A 10,860-nucleotide genomic window follows, 5' to 3' on the forward strand; every position below is an offset into this window, starting at 1 on the left:
AGTAAACATATGACAAATAAACAAATTCCTCACATGATTACATAGTAACATAATTTTAATCACACATAAATTTCATTGTTTGTTCAATTTCCAGCAAGCTGTTTTTCTGCGTCATGGTCACTAACTTCTTTTTATCTGGAGCTACAAGGCTCCAAATTAAGTTTTGTAAATTTTACCTGAAACTAGATTCATATCAATTTCGACAATAAAATTTTCATAATTTTTGGTTTGGCCAATTAGTACAGTTTATTCTCTAAATATTCCCCTGTTTCACTACTCGATAGTTCTGACCTCTCCTTACTAAAATTTACTTAACTCCCAGTACAAAATTCAAACAATGTTCTCATTTCTTTATATTAAAAATAGACTCATTAGTTAATTTAAGCATGTAAATTTCAAGCCATAATTATTTTTTTACAATTTTTGGTGATTTTTAAAAGTTGGAATAGGGGATTTCAAAATCAATTTAACCCTGTCTCAATAAAATTAAAATATCCCCAAACATAAAAATCTTTTGCTTCACCTTTTTCTTCCATATGAAAATAGACTCATTGATCTTAAATTTCATATATTACTCAACTTCTAATTCATTTGCCACCATTTATAGTGATTTTTCAAATTAGCCCCACTGTTGTTGTTCAAAACAGTTTTGTATTTAAATTTGCTCTTTTGTACTTTTGATATTTCCTCCCACCTTACATATGGGTTGATAAAGTTTCAAACCCAAACATTTCTCAAATAATCTTGTCCACCATATATATATTCACCTTTCAAATTTTCCTATTGAACACTCGGAATGTTATCCGTTATCGGTGGATTTAGCACTTAGCAACCACCAGTGATTCGGGGAATCAGCACTTAGCAACCCCTTTCACATTATGGTGGAATCAGCACTTAGCAACCACCAATGAATCGGGGAATCAGCACTTAGCAACCCCTTTCACATTTACGATACGGTGGGATCAGCACTTAGCAACCACCAATGAATCGGGGAATCAGCACTTAGCAACCCCTTGGGGGAATCAGCACTTAGCAACCCCCTTCACATTTAAAATACGGTGGAATCAGCACTTAGCAACCACCAATGAATCGGGGAATCAACACTTAGCAACCCCTTGGGGGAATCAGCACTTAGCAACCCCCTTTATATTCAATGTACTCCGGCCTATTCCGAGTGTTCAACCGAAAACCGTGTTTTTCAACACTTTACCACCTTTTCCAACTTAACCACAATTTTAGTATCTATACCAAGTATTTATTTTATGTTCAATTAAGTCTCAACATATAATGAATAATATCAAAATAATGCATTAATTCACATGTTTACTTACCTCGGTGCAAAATATCGTAATTTTGCAATTTACTCAACTATCTTCTCTTTTCCCCATTTGAGGTAGTCTTCTCGTCTTTCTTGATCTATAATAGCAAATTTAACTCATTTAATATTCACATTTAATAAAATAGTCCTCCACCCAACTTTTTGAAAAATTAAAATTTTGCCCCCAAACTTTTGCATATTTACACTTTTGTTCCTAAGCTCGAAAATTATTTTTACCGATTATGTCTATTTACTCGTTTTCACTTAAAATCGCCTAGCAAAAGTTGTTTAACATAATTTCTAGCTTCATATTCTACCACAAAATAGAAAAATAAACACATTTCACCTATGAGTATTTTTCCAAATATGAACCCTAACATGAATTAATGGTAGAATAAGCTAAACTGAGTTACGAGGATTTCAAAAATGCGAAGAACATCAAAAACGGGGCTAGGATGCACTTACTATTGAGATTGGAAGCTTAAAAACCCTAACTATGGCTTTCCTCTTGCTGATTTCGTTCACCATAAAGAAGATGAGCACATTTTGCCATCTTTTTCCCTTTTTAATTCTTTTTATTACTAAATGTCTAAAATGCCCCCATTTTAAAAAAAATCTATTTCACCCATTTCTTATGTCTATTTTTGTTCATCAATTAACTAATGGTCTAATTACCATATAAGGACCACCAATTTATAATTTCATAACAATTAGACACTTCTAACATGTAGAAGTTAACTTTTGCACTTTTTACAATTTAGTCCTTTTGACTAAATTGAGTGCCCAAACGTCGAAATTTTCGAACGAAATTTTTGCAAAATTTTTCTGTGAAATTGTAGATCATAAAAATATAATAATAATATTTTCCCTCATCGAATTTGTGGTCCCGAAACCACTGTTCCGACTAGGCCTAGAATTTGTCTATTACACTGCAGTTGCAATGTCACTGCAGTGGGTTTCTTATGACCAATTCTCAACTTTCTAGAAGTAGATAGTGGCATGAGGTTGATGCTAACTCCCAAATCGTATAAATTTTTGCCCAAATATTGATTGCCAATCGAACATGGAATGGTGAAACTGCCAGGATGTTTGCATTTAGGGGGTAACTTGTTTGTCAAGATAGCACTACAGCTTTTTGTGAGTGCAATAGTTTCAACATCAATGAGTTTTTCCTTCTTGGACAAGAGGTCTTTCATAAATTTCCTAAAACTCGAAATTTTTACCAGAGCGTACACTAATGGAATGTTGATCTTCAGTTGTTTCAGTGTATCCAGAAACTGCTGATGCTGTTTATGATTTTCATTCCTCTTGAATCTTTGTGGAAAAGGTACAGGTGGAAGGACATCCGGTTGCGGCGATACCTTTGGTTGCATCCACAATTTTGGGGGTCGAATATAATTCATGTGAGCAACAGTTGGTGGTACTTCTTTGTCTAGTACATCAACAAGCTCTTCAGAATCAACCTTTCCATCAGGGTTTATGTCACCAATATCTGGGGATGCTACATTAGAATCGGTAACCGACTCACCAGTTTGTTTACCACTCCTAAGAATGATAGCTTTACAGTGTTCTTTCCCCCTCGGGCTGGGGTTTTCGGTGTCACTCGGTAATGAGCCTTATGGCTGAGTATTCAGATTTGAAGCAAGCTGTCCCAATTGTACCTCAAATGCTCGAATGAAAGATGAATTTCTTTGAATAATAGCTTCTATGCGAGTAATATGCTATCTCATTAATGCCTCAAGAGCCGTTAATGGGTCAAAAGTACAAGTGTGTGTGTATATTATTATTGTCGCTGTCCTTGGATATTCTGATTCATTGTTGAAGAATGTTGTGGTTGCATCTGATTTTGAAGTGATTGTGTCGGCCCTTGTTGTTGATACCATTGAGGATGTGGATTGTAGTTCTGTCGTTTTTTAGTATAATTCCCTTGTTATGGATTATAATTGCCCTGAGTAGATGCATTCCCATATCTGAATGTCACAGCATTTTGTCCAACATTCTGAGTTCCCCAAAACTGTTGGTTGTTTGCAGAGTTGTTGGAAAAGTTGCCATAAGAATTGTTTCTAATATTACTGACAAATCAGACATTTTCTGCATCGGACAATCTTCATAACTATGGTAGTCACCAAAAAATTTTGCAACAAAAGGTAGGAATATCCAATTGTTGAGCAACCTGTATAGGTGCAACGTCACTCGTCCCTTGCATATTTTTAATCATGTTTGTTAGCAAAGAGACTTAGGCACTTAGTGCGGATATTCCATCCAATTCAATAACTCCTAGAGTAGTATTTGCGTGTGCAGGTCTAGAGATGGGATATTGGTAATCATTTTGAGAAATTCTCTCAAGAATTCTCACAGCATTATTGTAAGTACAATCCAGTAGCAGTCCATTGGCTGATGCGTCAACAAGATTCCTTGTATGTGAATTCAAACCATTATAAAAAAATCTCAATTTTTGTTTCTAGTTGAATGTTGTGAATAGGACAATGTCGAAGCAAAAAATTATAACGTTCTCATGTGGTGTGAAGATTCTCATCCTTCAGCTGATGGTAAGCAATAATATCGTTTTGAAGACTAGCATTCATTGTCGGTGGGTTAAATCACAACACAAACTACGTGGCAAGAGCATTCCAATAAGTGATTGATTTAGTAGGTAGCCCAAGAAACCAAGTATAAGCTCTCCCTTGTAAGGAATAGGGAAATAATTGCATCCTCAAGGCATCATCAGGAACACCTTTTTGACTAAAGGAAGCACAAATCAATAAAAATGATTTAAGATGTTCTTTCACATCTTCATGTGACAGTCCAGCATATTGGTCATTGGAGTTCAGCATTTGAAACATCATTGGCTTGAGTTCAAAGTTGCCAGCTTAAATTGCTGGTCTATCAACTCCTAGTTGCAGATCATCCAGAATAAGTACTACACAATCTCGTATGGTTCTATTGTGGATGTGAGCATTTTTTGGCATAAATGGGTTATGAACGTTTTGCTGTTGTATTAGGGTATGGATACATTGTCCCCTGGTAAATCCATATTTCTTTATTCTCGAATTCTTCTCCGAATAGTTCTTTCAATTTCTAGATCAAAGTCGGTAAGAAAATCCAAATTTCTTCGGGTCATAAAACATCTAAGATGAAATTGAAAAATAACAACCAAGACAAAACAAGTTCACGAATACTAAATATTATATAAGAAAAACAAAAAGACACACAAGAAAAAAAATAAACATCAAACAAACGTCATTCTCGACAACGGCGCCAAAAACTTGATCGGCTATAAATGTCACAGCAATAATGTACAAGCATACACTGTTGATGCAAGTATAATAGACATATGTGAGTCTGTTGGATATCAATCCCACAGGGATGGTTGTCTTTTGTCTATTAATGTCGATGAAATAACTAGATAGAAACGTGGTAAATTGTTAGTATAGCTGTCGAAGCAATAACTCAAAAATAATGAGATAAAGTATGCTATGGATAAACTGGGATCCCCAACATGAATCTTCAGCAGTATACTAAGTACTCACACGGTATAAAGATAAGTGATTGTCGACGTAATAAAATTAATGTATATCTTACCAAATGCCACTCTTTGGTTTAATCTGAGACTTAACCATGCACATTAACCTCACCTTCCAATGATGGAAATAGGGCATTATTAAGAATAAGAGGACTAAATTCTTTTAGTCCTTACTCAACTTCCGTTAAAAAGCTTATTAGCTCAAACTGTCACTGCACCTTTCAATGTTAATGACTGCAATAACACTTTCATGTTTAGAACATTCAAACCCCCAGGATTAAACAAAAGAAATAAGATTTAATAAGATAACATTTAACAAATCATTCATTGTACTTCCATATAGTAGAAAACATAGAGTAATCACCAGGGTTTTCAAGAAATGAGAAAGAATTGGATGGAGAATACTATTCTTAGGCTACTCGATTGAATCTATCCATTTCCCCTTATTCTACACTCAGATCTCCTCGTCAGGAGTGGATCGGCATCAGTCTTCATGTTGGGTCACCCAAGGGAGGCTCAAGCTGCCATAGCCACAAGCTTCAAAATAGGGTAAGAGAATGGTGGTCCACCAAAAATTCCTCCTCCCTTTCATTCTTCTCACGTTATCCTTTTATGTTTTCCTCAACAATACATGTGTCATTCTCTTATGATTCTTCTGTCCTTTTTCGTATAGGGTAGTTACATTGGACTGGATAGCTCACTCATGGTTGGCTCTTATCAAACAGCTGTCAACTACGGCAACAATTCTGAATGCCATCTGGAATTAACTCATGCAGCGACATTATAGATATCTGTCAACTGCGACAACAATTCATGTAGCAACATTAGTGCAGAAAGATAGAAAAATTAAAGATAAAATAAGCTCGGATTCACTGAGTTATAAAATGTAATTTACTAAACTGAACACGCTAAAATGTATACTAAGGGTAACTAAATGGGAACAATTTAAACAATAAGTAGGGAGAAAACATATGTTCTTTCTACTACAATCAATTTTGCAATTCGGTTTTGCTAGGTGTAAACCATGATGTGAAAAGCTCTAGGCCTTACGAATGAGAAACTACAATGTTCAAACATCAAGGTTAAAAGTGGTGGAATGGAAGAATGGGCGAATGGATAGGAAAATGAAATTTCTGTTAGATTTTGCAATCTGGTGTTGTTGGTTGCAAATCGTGATATGCAGAGCTCTAAGCCTTGCGGAGGGGACACTGCGGTGTTTAAGCATCAAGGTTATATGTGAGGCAGAATGTTATCGATTAGCTCGCTAGAGCGATTTCGTGACAACTGTAACACCCAATACCCGGTTCAGTCACCTAACTCGAGTTATAAGGCATTACAACATTAATCTTTGGACATTTTTCATGATTTCAATCAAATTCAATCGAATAATTTATATTCAATCATTTCCATGTTTTTTATTTAATCAATTTTGGACTTAATTCAAGCTTACTAAACATTTAAAACAAATCAGAATCAATGTTGGGTTAAATTGAAACTTCTATGAAAATTAGAGTAAAATGTGTAAACAGGGGTCACACGACCGTGTGACAGAGCTTAGGCTATGTGGCCAAAGCATGTACAATTCGTGTCTCTAGATTGTGTGCAATTCGAAATAGGGCCACACAGTCGTGTTGCCATACCGTGTGCAATTCCAAATAGGGTCATACGGCCGTGTTGTAGACCGTGTGCAATTCAAAATAGGATCACATGATCGTGTCGCAAACTGTGTAACAATCTGTGACCGTGTGGGAAAAACCTACACGGAAATTAAAGAATCACACGGTCGTGTGTGCCCAAAATTTCCTTTAAAATGAAGTTAATTCACATTTAAAAGCTTGGGTTCTAAGCAATACAACCACCAACAATCAAAACCTATCCAAAATGTGCCTAAAAGAGTAAAAAAAATATCAATTCACACTCAACCTTGTACCTAACCAATATGCCCTCTTTGAAACCACAATTCAAATATAACATCAATCATACAACCCAAGACATAATCAACTTGTTAATATTATTCAAACATTCAACCAAATCCCAAATACCTTATGTCAAAATCATCCATTCATATCAAGTTTCCAAAAGCTAATATAACCAAACCAAAGTTTCATAAGTTACTAAAATACAATTAATACTTCACAACAATTTATCAAAAGAGGCATCTATAGAATTCTACCAATTGAAGTTACCAAGAATCCATACACATATTTACATCTCAATTGGCCAAAACATCATCAAGATACCCATTAACTTTTTAACATATCAAAGTCATATTTACGTGCCACTTATAATCGGACCAAAACGAACAAAAAGACTATCGAAGTGATGACAAATAGTGTGATCTCCAAAACTGATCCAATCGACGATGTAAATTCGACAATCTACAAGAATAAACCAAAAGAAGTAAGCTTATATAAAGCTTAGTAAGTTCATATAATCAAACATATCATACCTTTCAATTTAATTATAAATTAGATATAAACATGAAACTAACTATTTCTTTACTGAACTCCATCACCGGTACATAGTACTTGATAAACAATTGTCAAAGAATGTCGTAGAGACTTTTAGCTATGTTCTTAGTCGTATTTACAACGATTTTGATGCGTCTTTCAGCCATGGTCTTACCCACTTCCGTCATGATGCCATAGCATTTTTCGACTATGGTCTTACTTGTTTTCATCAAGTTGCCATAACGTCTTTCAACTATGGCCTTACTTGTTTCTGTCATATTTATTATAGTATATATATACGTAAAAACATGTTAGTAAATAAATTCACAATAATAAGAAGATTATAATAAACCTAATACAAACTTACCAATACAAGATAGCTGACGACACGTGACGAGAATTACTCGACAAATTTTCCTTTTCCCCGTTTATCAACAGACTGATCCATTTCTTGATCTAAACATAATAGTTTAATTCAATTAACCAAATTAAAGATCTTAAAATAATCAAATTTATAAAATTGACCCTTTAATGACATGTTACACATTTACCTTAAACGTTCACCTCTTATTCAATTTAATCCCTAAAACCAAAATTCTCACAATTATTACGAATTAGCCCAAAAATCCTTATGCTGAATTCTATATGGTCCTTAAACAGTCCACTTTTATCACTTATCACAAGAATTACATGATATTTTACAATTTTAACAACTTAGTCTCTAAACTTTAAAATCAACTAAAATCACTTTACAAAATAATCCTATTTAACTATCAAGCTTAATAATCTATCATAAAAATTCAAGAACATCACAAATTCATCCATGGTAAATTTCTAAACATTTAACAGCTAGATTAAACTACAACGATCTCAAAAACATAAAAATTACTAAAAGGGGGTGACAAATACATACCATGCACATGAAAAAGAACTTGGCCGAAAGCTTTCCAAGTTATCTATGGAGTTTTCAGTTTCAAAATTTGTTTATGTTATTTATTCATTAATTACTAAATTACCCTTTAAATCAACTTATAAAAGAACCAAAATGTATGCATGAAACCATCCAACTAAAATTTTTGGCATATTTTCCACATAAATCCATCTAATCTTGTCATTTTTCCTATTTAGCACCTTTTGTTAAATAGTAATTAACTTTTGCAAATTTTACAATTTAACCCTTATTCCTTAATTAACTATCTAAACGTTAAAATTATCTAACCAAATTTTAATACGACATTTTAATAACCTTATAAATATTAAATAAATAATAAAATACTGACTCACTGGTTGAAATTTTAGCCTCAAAACCACCAATTTTGATACCATTGAAAAACGGGCTATTACAACGACGGTCTATTGACTTTATGAAGTGACATTACAACGATGGTAAGGTCCTTCGGGGCGATATTTGAAAGAGGTTTAATATGTAAGATCATAACTTCGCTATGTTAACCAGTATAGTCCGTTAGGACAGTAAACACGTGAAAGTCTGCTAGGACATTAAACATGGGGATTACAGGTGTAAGACCATAACTCAACTATGGCAACCAATAGAGTCCTTCAGGACATTAGACATGAGGATTACAGGTGTAAGATCATAGCTCGACTATGGAAACCAATAGAGTCTGCCAGGACATTAAACATGAGGCATGATAAGTAAGACCATAGCTCGACTATAGCAGCATATGGAGTCAATTGGGACAATAAATGTGGGTAGTCCGCCAGGATGATAATCATGGGATAGTCTGTCAGGTCAATAAAAATGGGTTAGTCCGCTAAGACATCATTGAAAATTCTTCCAAAGCGATAAATAAGAAAGCCGATAGGGCGTAAAGTGATGACCCATCTAGAATCACAAGAACCACAAGAAAGTGCTTAAGAAACTTTGTATGTTATAGGAAGACTTTGGAAGGTTAACGAAAGACTTACTCCTAATGTAAGGCTTCGATGAAATCGTAGTTTTACGAGGAGGACTGATTGTATGTTCCTCAGACAATCAAGTGTGTAAAACGGGGTTAGTTGGAACCTAAAGATGGAAAGAGGTACTAATAGGGATTATCAAAGTGACAGTTATGTCTGTCAAGACTATTTCTCTTTGAGGGGAAACTATAGTGGGTAGACACGCTAGAAGGGTTAGTTTCGTAAGGAACCATCATACAAGAGAAATCATAAACTCGAATAGTCGTTCGGTAATAGTTCGTTGGATTTTGTAGGCCCAAACGGTCCACTACAAATAGACATGTTACATCTTAAAAAGAAGATATCACAAATTGGGTAAATTACGAAACAGTAACCCAAACAACTTTTCAACCCAAGTGTAAGGTGAAATGAGATATATAGTCTGTCAAAGAGGCGTGGGTCCTCATTAGTTAACCTGACTGATGAGATGTTGGCAAATCCTTCAGGACTATAGTAAGAAAAATGAATCCGCTAAAATCTAGTCAGATTTAGAATGTCCGCCAAGGAAGACATATCCAAATGGTCATTAAGGTGGCGGTTTAAGCTAACAACCTTATAAGTACAGAGTGGAAAAAAAATCCATACTGGTGACCGTCTATCAAATTTGGTAATTAATGACTAAACATAAAATTTACAAGTAGATGGGTATCTAGAACATGGGATGTATGAATGAAGGAATGCATGTAAAGAAAGGACAAAGTCCAGAGTTATGGCAAGACATATAAGAAACCACAAAAACTAGGTGAATGGTGATAGGATTGACTAGGGGAAGGTCGATTAACGATCTATCTACCAATAGATAAGTTTGGAAAATAAATCAGAGACTGTCATTCCAGACTAGGAGAAATCGTCCTAAAATGATCAGGGAGTTAAATATGTTTAGTTTCTTTTTATTTACTACCCTTGCATAACATGGTCTATTTTTGAGTAATGTAGTAAAAAAAACTCACTAACTTCGTTTAAAATCACTATAAAAGATGAAAGGGTTGGTAGCATAAAGAGATATCTAAAAAGGGGTTCTGGGGTAGTCAGTTGCGCCGCCTAATCGATACTTCTCTCAAGCCACCTCGAAAGTAAAAGTAAGATAAGGTAATCAGATTCTCTTGGATTGTTGCCACCCTATCATATTTGGTGAATATGCTTTTGTAAGTTAAAATTCCTTACCCTACCTATGCCACATGCTTAATTTTACTTCGCAAATAGGAAGATAGAGGGAAAGAGGGTTTATCTTTCAAATACTGGTGTCGAAAGTATAAGGGAATAACACCCAATAATGTAATTATATGAGAAAAATAAGAATAGGAATAGGAAAGGTGAGGGCTATTAAGTAAACTAGACAAGCAAAAGGTTTGTGGAATTATGAACTTCCCTCTCAATGTTCTGGTTATTTATAACCAAAAGAATGTATGAGAAGTTGTGAAAAATTTAAGAGTGGTAAAGGAACCATTCAAGTCCACCAGTGCATAAAGGAAACTTGTTGGCATCGAAATAAGAAAGGTCCTTTAGTATTCTTGAGGCAGGGATATAAGCCAATTGTTACCATTAATGTGTAACCATTAGGTAAGTAGAGTAAGTTCCAAGTCAGTCAAACGACAATTATTTTGTAAATG

This window comes from Gossypium hirsutum, chromosome D13 (assembly GCF_007990345.1).
Source record: "Gossypium hirsutum isolate 1008001.06 chromosome D13, Gossypium_hirsutum_v2.1, whole genome shotgun sequence".
In the NCBI taxonomy this organism is placed as follows: Eukaryota; Viridiplantae; Streptophyta; class Magnoliopsida; order Malvales; family Malvaceae; genus Gossypium; species Gossypium hirsutum.